We start from the raw sequence: 14,930 nt of genomic DNA on the forward strand, positions 1-14,930 counted from the left end.
AGCAGTCTTACAGGAAATAAGGAAAGAGAAGGAATGTCTGATGAAGATATTGAAGATATAAGGCAGTTTTCTCCTCGAGGATACTGTTGGAGGCTAGGGGAGAGGGGTGGAGTCTGGGGTTAGAGGGAACAGAGGTACAGACTTTTCTAGGGAAGACAACCTGGCACAGTCTAAATGTCTGGGGTTTCTGTCCCTTTGGGCAATGAACAGGGAAGGCTGAGAATATGGCTCATGGTAGATTGGTTCTGAGTATCTCTCGGGGGATGGTGGGCACTGGGATCTAACAGGGAGACCTGGATATTTTGGTGTCATGAAATAAGTCTTCCCAAACACCCACTTTTATAATGTTATGCTCTAACCCTTTCCTCCTCAGCTCTTCTAGAAACCTGAGAAACAAGGAGGGCCTTTCACAGCCTATCTTCCAAACCTCGAGTCACACTTCTCTCCACATGACCTATGCTGGCCTGTCTTATTGTTCTCACAGCAGGCCTTGATCTCTTCCCCACCTCCAGCCCCAAATCTGTTTTTTCCTCTTCAAATCCTACCCATTTTTAAAGGCCTAGCTCATGTCCTCTCTCCACGGCACTTTCCCAGACCACTGTGCCCACAAGTGTTGCCTGCTCTTCCTAATTGGCACTTACTTAAAAACTGCCTTGGGGCTTCCTTTGTATTGGTATCACATATTTTTAACTTTTCATAGGTATGAATTTGTTGTTTCTAAAGTTAAGTTGCAGATTTCTTGAAAGCCAGGATCAGGCTCTGTGCCTCTTAAAATGCTCCAAAAGGCCTAGAACAGGACTTGACACACAAAAGTCACTCAACTTTTAATTAATTAATGCGTTGGTTGAGACACGTGTGGCTTTTCTGGGAGAGATGCAGAAGAACATTGGAGTCATGTGGACCCAAGGTGTGAATCTGCCTGCACATTCATTTTTTTCTCCTCTGCACAAAGGCTGTGGGCGGGATCCAGCTCATGATTTTGCTTATCTTATAGAGCACCCGTTGTCCTTTGTCTGAGGACTCTGGGACAGACACAGATTGGCAGCTTCAAGTCTTCAGCTCTAGGCGAGAGCAGCTCTGGGCCTAGATGCAGTGGTCAGGAGTGCAGGGGAGGACCTGACCCAGCTAGAACGTCCAAGGGGGATCAGAAGCCCACTGAGGCCAGGGGGGAGAAGAAATGGGTAAGGGATGGCAAAAGGAGGTGACAATCCTTCAGCAATTTGCCTCAGGTTTGAGTTCTAAAGTTTAAGTTGTGAACTGCTGCAAGGAACATTTCCCAGAGAGTGAGCAAACTTTAGTTCTCAATGAAGCAAGGAACATTTCCCAGAGAGTGAGCAAACTTTAGTTCTCAATGAATGGACTTTTACTTCTGTGGTCACAATTGGAAATACACCTTCTTCCCAAATTTACGTTTCCAGACCCTCAGCTGAAAGCAACAGGAGTGAGGAAAAGAGAGTTTGGTGTCAGCAATAAAAGGAGGGGTGCTTCTGTGTGCCTGTTAGTCTGACCACTTTGAGCACTCGCAGACAAAAATGTGGTTTTAAGTCTCTTGTAAAATGACACTATTTTTGCCATCTCCCCTCCCCAGTGGCACAGGTGATGGTAGGTCCATTCTCCCCACCGTCTTTGGTTGGTTGCTCTTTGGCAATTGGCAGATTTTCCATCTCCTTCTGGGTTGGGGGTGGGGGCAACAGAGCTGTAAACCAGGCTGGAGCAACACTAACAAGGGGCTGACTAATGCCAAGCTGGTGGGAGGTTGCTGCCTCGTCTCTCCATGTTACCCTTCTGCTGTTCCAGCCCAGGTTAGTTTTCACCTTTACAAATAACACTGATGTGAGGCTAATCCTTCAGCAAGCCTGGAACTGAGAACTCGCTTGCTTTTACACTTGGATTTAGTTTTCCGGGTCTCATTGCCTCCTTGGATAGTTCTAGATCCAAATCTACACCTATGGCCAGCTCAGAAATTCCTACCAATTTGGAATAGGCTAACACAATGTATTAACCGTGCCCTTTATTTTCAGATGCTTTCACATCTTGGGGTCTTGCTGAGCCTGAAGGAACTGCTTTTCCCTGGGTTAGCTAATTCCTAGAGACAGCAGACCCTCCAGCATACGTTCCAGCCTTCCAGCCTTCTAGCACACCTTTCCTATGCAAACCAACCCATCCAGAGGCCACACCCAAACCACAGCCTCTATGGCGCTGTCACACTCCTGGCCACTACCCACTTGTACTAATTACCCCAGGACCAGGTACCAGACAGGTAGGGAGAGCTGCTATGTCCCAGAGCCTGCTGAAATTATTCACACCAGCCCATCTGAAGCCAGCTCACCCTGTCTTGCCTATTCCTTTAGGCAGAAACCACACAAATGGCTCTTGCCCACGTTTTCCCCTTGCTCCGCTGCTCCTGACTGACCCTGGTGCTTCCCCGTGTGGGCCCTTGTGGTGTCGTGTGCTTACTTCTCTTGGGATCTGTAACACACTATCTGTTCAGTGGCAATCATCTCCTCTTCTGTTGGCCTCACCATACCTGAATAATAATAAAACATATTTTAAAACTGGCAGTTATGATATTGAACCCACTTCTGTTGTCACCTTATAACCAACGTGGCCATCGATATAGTTGACCCTACTTTTGTGGATTGTATTAATATTTCCTGGGCCACAAATATTACTGTTCCCAAACCTTCACTGGACAAGGCAGTCAGAGAACCTGGATCTATGTTTTATCATAATTCACATCAAGTTTATCTCACTGTATAGATCACTTTAACATCATGTTCTCAAAACCAGATAATGAGGTCTTTGAGGGAGGGGGCGATGGCTGCACCTTTTTTCTTTTGCATCAAAGGAATAGGGTAACTTCTGTGGCAGTTGTGGTGGGGCAGTGAAGTGAAACCAGTACATACTTTTGGCCAAATAGTACTCACCTTCCACCTTTTCAGTTGAGGGAGCAGTTTTGGGAGGGATGCAGGTGAAGTGGTAACAGAAGACAGAGACACTTACTAGTCAGTGAGAGAAACCGGTCAGTGCTGTGGTCACGTAGGTCACTTAACAACCGTACAGTGCCCTTCTGTGATGTAGTCACGGTGCTGGGAACCTCGTGAGCCACGGAGACAAGCTTCTTGTTGAATGTCTTCCCTTGTGTCTTTTTTGTGGAACCTGCATCTTGCGGTCTTCCCTGTCTGTCTAAATAGAGGTCACATTAAGTTTTAATTCCTGCTCCTACAACAGGACCTCAAAACAGCCCCACGTGTATCCCTGCTTCTGAGGGTGCCCAAAGTTCTCTTGCACCAAACCAGTGCGTCAGCTACAGTTAACAGTGGCGTATTGTTTTTTACCTGCTGTCTCTCGCTAGCCCACGTCTGCCGTCTACAAAGTTGTTAGAGAAGCCCCATGGCTGGCTCGGCTGAGGGTGCCCGTGATCAGTACTCCTGTGGACGCCAGTGGTGCTATTCCCAGCTCTGGGTTATCCCACTGCTGCTGGCCCTGAAGTGCCAGAGCTCAGTTCCACAGAGAGTCAGGGAGAGTCACCTCCACCCCGCTCACTATGACATTTCCGCAGGGCTCAGAATTTCTCAGAATTTCCTGTGTATAGTTTGGCTTTTGGGCTTCATCACTCTAACCATGGAGGTTCACACCCAGTTCAAGGAGCCAGAGGGTGATAAATTTACCATGCCACCTATCACTCATCCCTCCCCTCAGCTCTGACCTTCCCTTTGTCCACCAAGCCTCTTAGTTTTACAGAGGCAACACTCCCATAAAGTTTTTAAAATACTGGAGTCCACACATTTCTATTTCACCCAGGAGGCTTTGCTTTACCTTCATATAAGAGACCCTTGGAGACAGTTTTCCCAGAGCAAAGGAAGATCTATTCCAAAAAGTGCCCAGCTCTGCAATGAGAGAATACCTCAGGACTTTGAAATTAGAGTATTTCTTTCTTCTACTCTCTCCATCAAACTTTCAGAGACCTTAGGGCTAACTTAAAGCTCAAGGCCAAGAGCTTCTTTCTTGTCAATTGTCTTTGCAATAAGGAAGCGTCCACGAATCCAGCAGTTTTCAACCCTGGCTGACATTAGAATCAGCTGGTGGTGGTGGAGGAGGGGTGGGTGTTAAAATATATTGGCGATGGGGGTCCACTCAAGACTGGTTAAATTAGAGTCTGTGGGGGTAGGGCTCAGGCACTGATAGCTTTTTAAAGCTCCCCAGATGACGACAGTGTGGTACAGCGAGGGTTAAGAACTACTGATGCAAGCACACGACCCAGGGGCGGGGGCACATCTACTCTTCCTCCCATGTGGGACTTCAGGAACCGCTGTCTTTTTCCTTGTTTGACACACAAAGGTTAACTCAATCTAATTATTGCTAACTGTTAGTCTCTGTGATGTGTGCTGAGTCTTGAGAGGCTTGGACTTGTTAGACCAGCTCTCTGGTTATTTTCTTCCAGGCACTGGGCTGTTCTAAGGAGACATGTCTCCAGGTGGGCTTCTGGTTGAAACACCTAGGTTTCCCAGAGTTGTGGTTAATAATGGGATCAACACATTTGTTTGCTTCCAAGTTCTCTTGAAAATAGTACTTTTCTTGAACTGGGCATGTGTGTATGCACAAAAATAAATTATATGCACTTTTAGAGAAGGAGTTAAATAAGTTTAAAACAAAAACCTAGATACATTTTGATTCTGTATTCACCCACTTTGAATTATTGTTAAAAATTGCTTAACAAAGTATGGTTTTCTCATGCTTGTGCAGAATTAGCTCACTCTGAATATGTTGCTCAAAGTGGGTTTATGTAACAATCTCAGATGCTTTCCAAATTTTGACAGCTCCACTAGTAGTCAAAATTCCTGGTCTTTTATTCAGGCTTTAATTCTCCCAGCAACCACTTGACACTTTCTTAGAAAAGGCATCTGTTTGGCTTTTCAGTTTATTAGCACTTTGTCCCTATCTGGTTACAGCTGGAGAAAGCAGAAAACCACAGAGAAAAGTTAGATAGCTTTGACCTTGGTAAAATCAGTCATTGTTGCCTTTCTCGTGGAAACTGTCTTTATTGAGTCCTTCTCCCAGTTCTAGCTCCCTCTCACTGGAGTTTGCCATGCGTTCATGTGCCTTGGCACTCTTACCAATCAGATCAAACCCAGAGGCATAGATAGATAGACACCATTTCTTCTTAAAGCTTTAATTACAGAAGTCTCAGTTTACCAGGATAATTATATAGAATATGTGTTCTAAGTATTTAAAAATATATTTAAACAACAACATGATTTCTCCATAGCCCAACAGAAACAAGACTCTTATTTTTACAAGCATAATGAAAGTTTCTTAATATTCGCATATACAAAAAATATTTTCTAAGGATATTAAGATCTCTTTTTTTTCCCATTCTTTGAACCTTACTTGAAATATAATTCTTTCACTGATATGATCTAGGAATTAATTAGATGTTTATAAAAGTTAATTTAATTGACAAAGAACACGTCAAGAATTTTCCATGTTATTGTATCATTAAGGATTGGTAAATGTCCATATTGGTAATGGAATATTGTTCAGTACCTGCAGAAGAAAAGTGTGTCTTTCAATAAAGTATAAAAAGGCACCATTGAAATTATATATGTAATAAAGATAAATATAAAAATCTTGGAACAAGGAATTCTTGTTACCCATTATCTTTTTTATTTTTCCACTTAGCATTTGTATAGGGCCTTTCACATAATGAACAAAAGAGTGTTAAGTTTTATCTTGTGAATCCTTATCTTTGTTCATTAGAATATGATGATTGTCTATGTATTACACAAGTGGAAATGAACCAGACTGTGACCGACCTCAGCGCACATGATGCACCACTCATTTTCACTTAACGTCATCTTTCCTATTCAGTTGTCTCAGCTATTGATTGCCATAAAAAAATGACCAGATGAGTCACACGGTTAATGTAATTGAGCTCAAAACTACTGTTGTGAATATTATTTTAAGTGAGTGAATTGTCATAAGAATCTGTGCTTTCCAACCCTTTCAGCATGTAACTCACCTTGAACTTGCACCAAGAAGGGCAGCCTCTTATGTTTCTACCAAGTCCCCACCAGTCATCTATACAACCACATCCCCTGTGTCCTTCGTATTTTTTAGTCAAACATTCACACATGCTTCTAAGAATTGTTTTTGAGAACATGCTACATGTAAAGCTAGATGCCCTACAAAGACAAAGACAAGTGAAATACAACCCTGCAACATGGAAGATTATGTTCTAGTGTGAAGGGTAAGACAAGTCTACCTTTAACTGCAATATAAAGAAAAGTATGTCAAATAACCATAAGAAAAATTAGAGTAAAGCTCATAGTGGTTCAAAGGAAGGAGAAATATATAGCTTGAGAACTAAGGCAAATCTAATAGAAGAAGTGATAATTCATCCACTCGTGCATTCATCCATTAAACAGAGACAGGCAATGAGCACAAGACTCAAGGAGCTGGAGGGGCCCCAGTGGACTTCCAACAGGTGAGGGGACTTCCAAGGAAAACAAATGGTACAAAGGAGTGCTGTTGAAGGAACGTTCATCAAAATAATGCACAATTTTCTATAGGTCAGGAATTAGAGGTAGGTTTTAACCATAAGTTTGGGGTCTGATTTAGGAAGATCCTGAAATTCAGCACCAAGAGCTTAAATTTCATTCTGAGTTTGATAGAAATCCATTATAGATTATTGTATAGGAGAGACCATTGTTTTTGGGAAAAATGGATAATGCAAATTTTATGCACTAGTTTGAAAGGTGGGGGTAGACTACAATCAGGCAGACCTGTGGGGTGTGGAGGTTGTTGCTGTAGTAAGGGGAGATTGTGACAAGCTGAACCAAGATGTTGGGAACAAGAAGAGAGTGAAGGGAGAAAATATGAGAGGCATCTAAAGTAATGAAGTTGCCTTGTAGGGTACACATGAAAACCATTCTCCTTGTTTGATAGTCACATTTCCATGGATATACATACATGCACATTGTATGTAATATGACCACGTATACCTAACAGTGTTAGGGAATGGAGTGTTCCATGTAAGTAAATTTTTCATAAAACCAAGCTGTTATCTGTAAAATGTTATATTTCTTTGGTAAAAATATTACTATATTTGATAAACATTCTTTAAAGTGCATTCTTTAAAATACTTCATGTCTTAGATTTTAAAACAATTTCTTTAGAGTTCAAGGCCGTTCAACTGATTTCTATGGAAAGACTACTTTTTAAAGTCAATTTTATTGATGTATAATTTCCAAAAATAAAATACATGTTTTAAAATGTATAATTTGATGCATTTTGACAAATGTATATGGTCACGTAATCACCCCCACGGTCGTGATTTTGAGCATTTTCATCACTCCCATAAGCTCCTCATGCACATTTGTGGTTAATGTCCACTCTCCCTCCCAGCTCCTGGAAAGACTGATCTGTTTCTGTGATCTATGTTTGTGCTCCTTTTCCCCAGTCGTTTGTATCTTTTAATTGCTTACTGGGGTTCCACTGTTTAGCTCTATGCCAATTTATTTATCTATTCACCAGTTGATGGACGTTCTAATTTGTGAGTATTATGAATAGAACTGCTATGAATATTCAAGTACACGGTTGAACACATGTTTTAATGTCTTTTGGGTAAATATCTATGGGTGGGATTTCTGGGTTGTATGTTAAGTGTATATTTAATTTTATAAGAAACTGCTGAACTATTTTTCAAAGTGGTGTACCATTTTGCATTTTCACCAGCAATGTGTGAGAGTTCCAGTTGCTCCACATCCTCTACAGCACTTTGTGTTGTCAGTCTGTTTAATTTCAGTCATGTTTGTAGGTGTATAGTGGTGTCTCATTGTGGTTTTAATTTATATTTCCCTAATGGCCATATTACATTGGGCATCTTTTCATGTGCTTACCGGCCATCTGTATATCTACTTTGGTGAAAAGTCTGTTCAAATACTTTTCCCACTTTTTTGAGGGTTATTTGCTGTAAGATATTTTTATGTATTTGTTCTGGTTATAAGTTCTTTATCAGATGTCTATTTTGCAAATATTCTCTCCCAGGCTGTGACATGTGTTTTCACTTTCTTAACAGTGATTTTTGAAGAATGTCTACTTTTTAAATAAATGAATACACAAGCAAATATAAACATTTAGTGATATGCACACAATTAAAATAGGTTGGGAGTTGGAGAGCAGATGGGTGGCTACATTAGATTGGATAATTGAAGCAGGTGTCTGTGGAAATGACATTTAAACCTAGATTTGAATCTGAGAAAGAGTACTCCAGGTAACAGTAACAGAAGGCCCTAAGATGGGTACAAGTTTAACATGTTTGAGGCATGATAAAAACATGAGCGTAGCCGAAGCAGTTGTCAAGGGGAGAGTAGTAGAGGATGACGTTGGAATGGAAGTTGGGAGTTTGATCTTATAGGACCTGTAGGTCACAGTATGGGTTTTAAGTTGTATTTTAATTACAATGAGAAACTATTGAGTAGGGATTTACATGATCTGATATATATTTTAAGAAAGCCTGGTGGTCCCTGGGAGGGGAATAGATCTGAGATGACCAAGAGTAGAATCCGGAAATCCAGTGTGGAAGTTCTTGAAATAGTCCAGGTAATGGAGGATGGCGACTTGGCGTCGGATGTGATTGTTGAGATGGAGTGAGGCGTACAAAGTCATTACTGGTTTTGAAGAAAGAGTCAATAGGATTTGTTGTTGGAGTAGCCATGGGTGATCAGAAAATGACATAAATTAAGAATAACTCCTAGATTTTTCCTTACTTGAAAGTTGGGTGGGCAGGGATGCCATTTTCTGAGGTCATGAAGAGGTGGGATTAAATAAGATGCCTATTTGACATTCAAAAGAGATGTCAATTAAGCATTTGGATACACAAGTCAGGATCCTCGAGGAGAGATTAGAGTTGGAGATACAGATTTAGGAGTTTTAGGCATACAGATGGAATCAAAGCCATGAGACTGGGTAAGGTCACCTAGGGAGAATGTGTGGCTAGAGAATGGTACAAGGATACAGCCCTAGAGAGTCCAATTGATTATCAGAGAAGAAGAAATCAGCAGAGAATAAAGAGAAGGAAAGACGTTGTTCTAATCATCAGTTATCATGTTGAACTGCAATGTCCTCAGAAGCTGCTATAAAATAAAAAGAAATTTTCATCTTTTGTGTCTCTACCAACTGGCTTCAGACTGCTATACTTTTTCTGACTACCACTCCTCGTCCAAGATGTGAGTCCTTAATTTTCTGCCTCTAATTTACAGTGTGTCAATAGATTAGATTTCTTTTCTTGTTGAACTAGAGTGAAAAGGCTTAATCAGACAAAAATGCCTACCCTTACCACTCTATTCAACAGTGAACAGTGGATTTGGTGTAACAAGACAAGGAAACAAATAAAAGAAGAATTGGGTAAAAAAAAGTATAAGAATTGGAAAGGAAGAAACAAAACTAGTATTATTTGCAAATGAGGTGATTGGCTAAATGGAATACACCACATAATCAAAAAATTGTTAGAATCAATGGCAGAGTTTAACAGAGTAATTGGACATAGAGAAATATACAGAATAAAGTACATTTGTATACAGGAGCACAAATTGGGAATATATTTAAAAAAAAAAGAAATCACTTACAACAGCAACAACAAAATAAGTCTAACAAAAGATTTGCAAGACTTTTATAGAAAATACTACAAAACTTCAAAATAAAGATATCAGTTCTTCCTAAATTGATCTATAGATCCCATGCAATTCTACTCAAAAGCTCAACTAGTTGCTTCAAGGAACTTGACTAGCTGGTTCTAAAAAATATAAAGAAGAACGAATACCCAAGATAGCCAAGCCATTTGAGAAGTAGGATAGAGTGAGAGATTTATGTTACTAGATATTAATATTTATTATATGGCTGTTGGAATCAAGACAGTGTATTATTGGGGCACAGATGGAGATACTGACCTGAATAGGCCAGAGAACCCAGAAACAGATCTAACACATATGTAAAATAGATATAGGATAGAGGTGACCTGATGTATCATTGGAAAAATGATGAACCATTACATACAGAAAAAATGAATTTAGATTCTTACTTCACACAAAGCACAAAATTCGATTTGAGAGAGATTAAAAGAGTTGAATGTGAAATACAAAACTTTAAACTGTTTAGAAGAAGTATAAGAATAAGTACAAGAGAATAAGTGTAAGAGAAACATTGGTGTGGGGAAGGGTTTCTCAAATGTGACACAAAACCACTAAACTATAAAAAAAAGGAAAGTAGGGAACATTAAATTTAAGAACTTCTGTGCATCAGAAGGCACCATAAATACAGCAAAAATATGGGCCACAAATGTGGAGAACATGCTTACAACATATAAAATAAATAAAATATCAGTATCCAGAACAGGGTGGTAGCATTGCACAATTTCAAGGTGAACAATTACATTCTCTTCTAAGTAAATAGGAGCCTCTGGATTTGAGAATGTGCTTCTTGGAGTTGTGCAACATGGTGACACTGTCTAAAATATATAAATAACTCATAAATGATAAAAAAACTAAATAGAATAAGTTAAAAGATTTGAACAGATATTTCACAAAAGAACAAATACAAATGGCCTATACACATTATAACAAGATGCTAATCCTAATTAGTAATCAGGAAAATGTAAATTGATTACAAAGAGATATTAATTTATACTGCAATTGGCAAATTTAAGCTGATTGACAATACTAAGGGTTGGTAAATCACAGATGAATTAGAGCCAGAATTATACTGCGTATGTCTATTGATCAAATTTTAGACGTTTGCCTTTCAACCCATTTCAGGAATGTGGGGTCTTCCTATAAAAGAGGAAAGTGGGAAATATATAGGAAAGTGGGTGTCCTCCTACAAAAGAAAATTTTAAATAAAATCCCTGAATTCCATGAAACTGAATAAAAATACTCTATTTTACAGGACAATATGAAAAATTGCTGAGTAAACAGCATCCTGTAAGGGTATGGGTCTAAGCACTAACTCTAAAAACATCTATGAATTTTATTTGAAAGTAAAAGATATAATGTACATACTCCTCTCTTGAGCATAGATGTGGATAGTTTCCTAAAATTCTCTTGTGGAATCTCATATAAACTGGCTCTCCAAAGTGTAAATAACCAGTTTTCTTCCGTTGTCGATGGTGCCTCGATAAAGCACGAGGTACACCCAGCTTCGCGGTAGAAATGATCTTCTGAACTTTCCAAACCTCTCCAGAGATTGGCTGACTAGGAGCCTGTCATACGAAGAAAAAGTATTCTTATTTGAGAGGAATTTAAATTTCTTTTTTTTTTTTTTTTTCAAAAAAAGGTCCTTCCTAAACAGTCTCGTGGTCTGAGCCTTTCCTTGTGGTACATGCTAGTCTTGAAAGTGGCTCAGGTTTATTATATGTAAAAGACAATCTTCCAAGGAAAATAATAAATACATTTCTAATTTTGTCCTTGTGGAATTATTCCATTGGAAAAAATTATGTGAAGTCTTGGGACAGGTATCCAAAAACAGCTGGAAGTCCAGCGGAGTGGGGAGGGCGCTTGGCCTGAATGTTTTGTCTGCGGAATTTGAACTTCTTTAATTTTATTCCTTTTAAATTTTGTTTGGGACATCTATATTTTCTCCAACTTTTCCTTGGAGACGTTTATTTTTAAAACTTGGTTAAGGATTATTTTCGTGGGCCCGCTCTGTAGAGTCCTGAGTAATTGATGGAGAAAAATGTTTTCTACTTTTACTGATCTAGATATTTGCCCAATACTCTACTGCCTCTGTTCTTCATTTTCATGGGGCTATAGATTTCTTTGAGAATATGATAAAAGCTGTGATCCATCTCCCAAGGAAATCTTTTTAAAGGTGCCTGTAAGTTGAAGGCTAATGTAGTCCCTAGATTAAGTTTCTATTTCTTTTTTTCCTGCCTTATTGAATATAATTGACATACAACCTTGTGTAAGTTTAAGGTATGCAAGGTGTTAATTTGATAAATTTATATATTGTAAAATGATTGCCACCATAGCATTAGCTAACACCTCCATCGTGTCACGTAAATACCATTTCTTTTTTATGGTGAGAACATTTCAGATTTACTGTCTTAGCAACTTTCAAGTATATAATACAGTATCATTAACTATAATCACCACGCTGTACATTAGATCCCCAGAACATATTCCTTTTATAACTCAAAGTTTGTACCCTCTGACCATCATCTCCTCATTTCCCCTACCCCCCCAGACTCTGGTAATCACCATTCTAGTCTCTGTTTCTATGAGTTCAGCTTTTTTAGATTCCGTGTATCTTTCTCTTTCTAACTTGTCTTTCTCTGTCTGACTTATTTCACCTAACATAATGCCCTCCAAAGTCCATCTATGCTGATGCAAATGGCAAGATTCCCTTTTTTCTCATGGATGAATACTATTCCATTGTATGCACATACCACATCTTCTTTATCCATTAATCTGTTGATGGGTAATAAGGTTGTTCCCATATCTTGGCTATTGTGAATAACGCTGCAATGAACATGGGTATGCAGATATCTCTTTGAGGTCTCATTTTCATTTTCTTTGGATATATAAGCAGAAGTGAGATTGCTGGATTGTATGGTAATTCTATTTCTAATTTTTTGAGGAACCTCACATACTGTTTTCTGTAGTGGCTGTACCAATTTACATTCCCACCAACAGTGCACAGGGATTCCTTTTTCTCCATTGCCTCACCAGCGCTTGTTATCGCTTGTCTTTCTGACAATAGCCATTCTAACAAGTGTGAGGAGATATCTCTTTGTGGTTTTGATATGCATTTTCATGATGATTAGTGATGCTGAGCATCTTTTCATGTACCTATTGGCCATTTTATGTCGTCTTTGGAAAAATGTCTATTCAGTTCCTCTACTCTTTTAAAAATCGGATTTCGTAATTTTTCTTTTTTTTTTTTTGCTATTGAGTTGTGTGAGTTCTTTATACATTTTGGATATTAACTCTTTACTAGATACGTGGTTTGCAAATATTTTCTCCCATTCCATAGGCTGCCTTTTCATTTTCTTGATTGTTTCCTTTGCTGCGCAGAAGCATTTTAGTTTGATGTAGTCCTACTTGTTTATTTTTGCTTCTGTTGCCTTTGCTGTTGGTGTCAAATCCAAAAAGTCATTTCTAAGACCAGTGGCAAGGAGCTCACTCCCTACGTTTTCTTCCAGGATTTTTTTGGTTTCAGGTCTCACATTCAAGTCTTTAATCCATTTTGAGTTAATTTTTGTGTATGGTATAAGATAGTGGTCCTGTTTCATTCTTTTGCGTGTGAATATCCAGTTTTCCCAACACCATTTATTGAAAAGACTATCCTTTCTCCATTGAGTATTCCTGGCTCCCTTTTCAAATATTAGTTGACCGTGTATGTAGGGGTTTATTTCTTGGCTCTCTATTCTGTTCCATTGGTCTTTGTGTCTACTTTTATGCCCATACCATACTGTTTTGATTACTATAGTTTTGTTGTATAGTTTGCAATCAGGAAGTGTTATGCTCCAGCTTTATTCTTCTCACTCAAGATTGCTTTGGCTATTTGGGGTCTTTTGTGTTTCCATATAAATTCTAGGATTCTTTTTTGTATTTCTGTGAAAAATGCCGTTGGAAATTTCATAGGAATTGCATTGACTCTATAGATGGCTTTGGACAGTACGGACATTTTAACAATATTAATTCTTCCCGTCCATGTACACATTTATTTGTGTGTTCTTCAATTTCTTTTATCAATGTCTTATAGTTTTCAGGGTACAGATCTTTCACCTCCTTGGTTAAATTTACTCCTAAGTATTTTATTGTTTTTGATTCTATTGTAAATGAGATTGTTTTCTTAATTTCTCTTTCATATAATTCATTGTTACTGTATAGAAATACAACTGATTTTTGTATATTGATTTTGTATCCTGCAACTTTACTGAATTTGTATATTAGTTCTAATAGTTTTTAGTGGAATCCTTAGAGTTTTCTATATATACTATCATGACATCTACCAATAGAGACAATTTTACTTCTTCCTTTCAGATTTGGATGCCCTTTCTTTCCTTTTCTTGCCTAATTTCTCTGGCTAAGACTACCCGTACTATGTTGAATATAAGAGGTGAGAGTGGTCATCCTTGTCTTATTCCTGATCTTAGAGGGAAAACTTTTCAGCTTCTCACCATTGAGTATGAAGTTAGCTGTGGGCTTGTCATATATGACCTTTATTATGTTGAACTTTCCCTCTATATCCACCTTGTTGAGAGCTACTATCATGAAAAGATGTTGAATCTTGTCAAACGCATTTTCTGTATTTATTGGGATGATTATATGACTTTATCCTTCATTTTGTTAGTGTTTTTTATCACATTGATTGACTTGCAGATGTTGAACCATCCTTGCCTCCTTGGAGTAAATCCCACTGGATCACGGTGTATGATCCTCTTAATGTACTGTTGAATACAGTTTGCTAATATTTTGTTGAGAATTTTTACATCTGTGTTCACCAGGAATATTGGTCTGTAATTTTCTTTTCTCATAATGTCTTTGTTTGGTTTTGGTATCAGGATAATGTTGAGCTCCTAAAAGGAGTTTAGAAGTGTTTTCTCCTCTTCTATTTTTTGGAAGAATTTGAGAAGGATTGGTATTAATTATTCCTTAAATGTTTGGTGGAGTTCACCAGTGAAACCATCTAGTCCTGAACTTTTCTTTGAGATGTTTTTGATTACTGATTTAATTCCCTTACTAATAAATGGTCTGTTTAGATTTTCTGTTTCTTCATGATTCAGTTCTGGTAGGTTGTATGTTTCTAGGAATTTATCTATTTCTTCTAGGCTGTCTAATTTGTTAGTGTATAATTGTTCATAGTCTCTTAGATCCTTTGTATTAGGTATCAGTTATAAAATCTCCTCTTTGATTTCTGATTTTATTTAT

This window comes from Ceratotherium simum, chromosome 15 (genome assembly GCF_057802395.1).
Source record: "Ceratotherium simum simum isolate JZ-2026a chromosome 15, ASM5780239v1, whole genome shotgun sequence".
NCBI classification, from domain to species: Eukaryota; Metazoa; Chordata; class Mammalia; order Perissodactyla; family Rhinocerotidae; genus Ceratotherium; species Ceratotherium simum.